This window comes from Phalangium opilio, unplaced genomic scaffold (genome assembly GCF_054372755.1).
Source record: "Phalangium opilio isolate 3A_F unplaced genomic scaffold, DU_Popi_V2 ptg000042l_1, whole genome shotgun sequence".
Lineage (NCBI taxonomy): Eukaryota > Metazoa > Arthropoda > Arachnida > Opiliones > Phalangiidae > Phalangium > Phalangium opilio.
Window position 1 is genome coordinate 10,731,359 of NW_028324166.1, and position 5,037 is coordinate 10,736,395.

The 5,037-nt window shown below is 35.6% G+C and overlaps 2 long non-coding RNA genes across 5 annotated transcripts; one reads left to right on the forward strand and one right to left on the reverse strand.

Moving 5' to 3' along the window:
• The first annotated feature begins 2,215 nt into the window (after positions 1 to 2,215).
• LOC149679120 (uncharacterized) lies at positions 2,216 to 3,907 on the forward strand. Of its 3 annotated transcripts, none has more exons than XR_016366235.1 (5): positions 2,216 to 2,296; positions 2,424 to 2,538; positions 2,597 to 3,043; positions 3,130 to 3,723; positions 3,778 to 3,907. It is a non-coding gene; the product is annotated as an uncharacterized LOC149679120 (long non-coding RNA). The 3 variants fall into 3 exon arrangements; XR_016366236.1 differs by lacking the exon at positions 3,778 to 3,907 and having other exon boundaries at positions 2,597 to 2,853; positions 2,920 to 3,043; positions 3,130 to 3,587; XR_016366234.1 differs by lacking the exon at positions 3,778 to 3,907 and having other exon boundaries at positions 2,231 to 2,538; positions 3,130 to 3,587.
• Positions 3,908 to 3,974: 67 nt separating this feature from the next.
• Positions 3,975 to 4,704, reverse strand: LOC149679121 (uncharacterized). 2 transcript variants are annotated; one of them, XR_016366238.1, is made up of 3 exons: positions 4,341 to 4,704; positions 4,187 to 4,282; positions 3,975 to 4,106 (listed from the first exon to the last, which is right to left on the reverse strand). It is a non-coding gene; the product is annotated as an uncharacterized LOC149679121 (long non-coding RNA). The 2 variants fall into 2 exon arrangements; XR_016366237.1 differs by lacking the exon at positions 3,975 to 4,106 and having other exon boundaries at positions 4,146 to 4,282; positions 4,341 to 4,455; positions 4,583 to 4,654.
• Between the last annotated feature and the right edge of the window lie 333 nt (positions 4,705 to 5,037).

Consider the following 5,037-nt stretch of genomic DNA (forward strand, 5'->3'; position numbering starts at 1 on the left):
ACGTGACCGCGTTCGCAGTTTACAAATCGGAGCAAACAAATACCCGATTTCCGGAACGCGTTCGCGGTTCACGGAAATTTGACCATTCATCTACCAACACCAGTCTTTCTAAGGACACTGGCTTCTAAGGACCACAATCTGCTAGTCTTTGTCCTTCCCACATGGCCACTAGTCAGTCCATTCTGGCTACTTTTCCTTCGTCATCGTTTGGTTTCAAGATATACGCGGCGATCGGCTAGGGTTACGAGAAACGTCTAGCCTCCCAATGGCAGAGCTTCCACCATCGGTTCACGCGAATGCGTTTTTATCGTTTGGTTTTAAGATATACGCGGCGATCGGCTAGGGTTACGAGAAACGTCTAGCCTCCCAATAGCAGGGCTTCCACCATCGGTTCACGCGAATGCGTTTTTATCTATTATTATAATGGAAACGAATCGTATGTATACCCCAAAATTTGAAGAAAGCGGGCAAGAGGGATACCCTTCACTTTAAACGTCAATATTAGCAAAGTTTCGAAAGATAATAGGAACAACTTTATTTTAAACGATTTAACTATTTTTAAAGTTATTTACTGGCGATTAAAATAATAAATATCATTTATATTTAATTAATTATTTAAGATAAACTTATTATTAAGTGAGAGTTTATATAGAACGAGTAATGAAGATTGCATCCGAATCGAAACACTACACGCATATCAAAGTTAATATAAAGCGAGTAGGATGATAAGATCTCTTACAAAACGATAACATTTCCTTTTTGCAGAATATTAAATGGAAATATTTTAAATATTTTTCGGCATTACGATTCTTTAAGTAGGGGATTGCCAAGTGCTGCCGCGTAGCGAAATTTTATTTGTATGAGTACTAGCTTCTATTTTTACGATAGAGGGAGCGCCCTTTACAATTTTGTCCAGTAGGACCCTACCTAACCGCTGAGGATGCTGGGAGGACTACGGTGCCGTAGGTGGGGTACACAGGCAGCGCTATAGGTATGGGGGTTTCCACTCCATTCCTCTCTCCTTCAAGATGGAAAACCCATACGCCGATTCGCGGTGCAAGTAACAGTGTTGCCAAGCTATGCATTTTCAAAACCACAAAATAGTGAAACGTTGCTTGTCCACTTAAGGTTAATACAATTAGTCTTTGTCAACTGTTACCGTTTTCCTACCCTCATATATGGAAATTATTTTATGAATAATGTTTAACTGTTTTTCATACGTCCCCCCCACCCCTAGTTTTAAAGAGACCTTTTTAACAAGCTGGTGTTAAAAAAATTCAACGGCGAATGAAGAATTTGGCAATCTAAGAATATTTTTTAAATATAAAAAAATGCTGTTTAGTTTATACGCCCCCTATTTGTGAAAGACCTTTTTTTACGCACTTTTATCATTCTTTATTTGAATTTCAAAGGTAGTACTTCATAATTCAGTCTTCTGTAATAACTTTCTTCGGCAAATAATGTTTCAAACGTTACAGAGTCTTGCAAGGGGATTGCTTTTGCGGATCTTTGTGAGTATTTAACTGAATAATAAAATGGAGGAAGATAATAATTTAAGTAAAGAGGAAATCAGAAAACGAAAGGCAAGGGAAAGAATGAGGGCATAAAGGTCAGGGGCCGTATTCTGCAGAAAAAGTATGCTCCTCCCCCGGACTTAAGCTCGCTGATTGGTCGGTCAGGATCGAACTTAGGGCTTTTCATTGGCGGTGGCGGTTTTGGGGCAAAACTCATTTAAGACTTGTGATAGGTTGAAATTTTCGAGCAGACGAGATTGACACGTGTCAAAATATACACCAAATTCAAACATGGTTCAAAGTAGTAATTTTAGAACTCGGCAAACCGTTCAGCATCATGAATCGGTTAATTGACCGGTTTTTTGCTTTCTTTTTCCACCGGAACTTAGCAGACTACACTTCGTCGTTGCTAATGGCGGTAATGGCAGGTAATGGACTATATTGTTCTTGGTGTTGTTGACTTTAGAAAGAAAGACAACTAAATTATTGTTTTAAATACTGTTAGTTTACAAAATATAAGGGTTTGCGTTGTTATAATTTAAAAAATATGCCTTTGTTTTGTGGGAAAATGAATTCGAACTCTGCCCGAAGTCGAAAAGCATTTACACCGAGGCTTAACGAAGAAAGTCCTCTGTAGAGTGTAGACTGTAGTAAGTAGTAAAGAAAGATTTTATTGTTTCTGTTATTTACTTATTGTTTGCTTCTGTAAGATAAGTTTCAAGCAACAGAGGCACGCTAGTAAATGATTGGAACATGAAATGAGGCACCATCCCATAGCGAAGGTATTTCGTCATTCAATGGCCATGACCAAGATAATTGTGTTTATATGCAAATATGATTGCCTAATCCTTATGGGTCATGAAAGCCTGATTCGTTATACTTATAATATATATTCCATGACTGTCACAGCCATCTTCCCTTGCACTTGGCACCATGAACCGTACCTATTTTATAATCAAATCACCAACAGCGAAAGAAATACTTCTACCTTTTATTAAGCAACTATTGCATTAATGTTCAACTGGTAAATAATGTGGCACACATGTCTAACAAATAGAAATATTCATATTTATATATTATAGATTTGTGGTAATGTCATTTCTATCATTGACACTGGCAATGGAGAATTATCTAGGGTGGGCAATTCCTCTAAGGATATCTGCCAACATTGAAGTGTTGTAATCAACTTGCATATTAAGGTATTAACACTTTTATTAGTTGAGCATGCTTTACTCTAAGGTATCCCTTTAAAAAAAAGGCTGGCATAGTTGTTGCAAGTATAAACTACCAATGAGTATGTTATTTGCGCCTATACAAATATGAGGTGAGCTCTTTAAAGGTTTGTATAAGATAAACAAATCAAACTTAACTAATTATTATTATGGTAATAAAGAATCAATTTTAGGAAAATAAGTAACGGAGAGGAACCAATGTCGAGACTGAATGATGAGCTGTTACTAAAAACAGTTTAGCAACATTATTTAAATAAAACTGCGTTTATTTTGACTTTATCACATAGGATTCTCGATGTAAATTAGTTTCTTATTTTCAATATCTATAAGACCATTTTATTAGATGGCCACTAAATGCACATCATAATTATTATCTGATTTAGGCAAATGTATGCGTCTGTTGGAATGGTATTCGGATGAAAGAGGACTGGCATTCATGTGCATATGTTCTTGAGCATTGTTGTTTATCAACTATCGTTATAAGATTGTATTAATATAGGACCAATTGAAATTATGTATCGAACCTAAAATCCTATATATGGAACAAAGGCTTTTACTGATCATCTTTGTTGCAGTTTTAAAAGAAGATTCCCCATATTTGTATTTCCAATTGCACATTTCAACAAGTCACGAAGCATTACTGAAACAGCAAAATATTTAAAATGACCTTCATTTTGCATAATCTATTCAAAAAACCTGTTTCAATTTTTAAACTTTAGTTATTGATTTATTCGCTACTACCCCTTTATTGTTAAATCACAATTAAATGTAGGAAAATGTGTTATATCCTCCGCATCATTTAACGAAGAGTCAATTAAAAAATGTGCCACCATAGGAACTAGTAAGCCTATTGGTGATTCAATGGTTATATTTTTATCTCAGTGATCCGTCTTTAATGTTTCGAGCACCCCTATGTATTTAAGGGAAGATACCACGCAAAAATAAATTAAGACAATAAAACTGCAACATTTGAATGGGTAGGAAATAGGGAGTCAATATATTCTTGTGTTTCATTATTATTTCTCCAACAGTTCCATAAAAGTTGGACATTTATGATTTACCAACTACATATTTACATACATTGCTGGAGAATATCCGAATTCGAGAATAAGATAGCTAACAATTTACAGCCTACTGACAAATGTCAAGTTCAAAACTGGGAATAAAGGTACATTTTTGGAGTTCATGGACGTAACTGGTTCGGCCTCCAGTTTTACCGCTCTCCATTGTCGAAGCAGTCTTCTTTCATATATCGCCTTTCAAGATGCTCAATATCTTCTTGATCTCTTCCAACCAACAATCTTCCTCGTTGACATCATTTAACCTATCTGTGATCCCCGATGTTTTATCCAGTTATCTGCTGTGTGGTGTTTTGACAGTGAATGAAGTTATTAAAGTACATTGTCCCTGTATTGCTATCTTTAATTTGCTAAAATAAACCTGTTAGTAACAGAAGAAAATGAAGAGAAATTCCTACTATAGAGGTCAAAAATAGTTCCCATTCGGGTTCATGTCAAACACGTCATTACCACAAATCTATAATATATAAATATGAATATTTCTATTTGTTAGACATGTGTGCCACATTATTTACCAGTTGAACATTAATGCAATAGTTGCTTAATAAAAGGTAGAAGTATTTCTTTCGCTGTTGGTGATTTGATTATAAAATAGGTACGGTTCATGGTGCCAAGTGCAAGGGAAGATGGCTGTGACAGTCATGGAATATATATTATAAGTATAACGAATCAGGCTTTCATGACCCATAAGGATTAGGCAATCATATTTGCATATAAACACAATTATCTTGGTCATGGCCATTGAATGACGAAATACCTTCGCTATGGGATGGTGCCTCATTTCATGTTCCAATCATTTACTAGCGTGCCTCTGTTGCTTGAAACTTATCTTACAGAACCAAACAATAAGTAAATAACAGAAACAATAAAATCTTTCTTTACTACTTACTACAGTCTACACTCTACAGAGGACTTTCTTCGTTAAGCCTCGGTGTAAATGCTTTTCGACTTCGGGCAGAGTTCGAATTCATTTTCCCACAAAACAAAGGCATATTTTTTAAATTATAACAACGCAAACCCTTATATTTTGTAAACTAACAGTATTTAAAACAATAATTTAGTTGTCTTTCTTTCTAAAGTCAACAACACCAAGAACAATATAGTCCATTACCTGCCATTACCGCCATTAGCAACGACGAAGTGTAGTCTGCTAAGTTCCGGTGGAAAAAGAAAGCAAAAAACCGGTCAATTAACCGATTCATGATGCTGAAC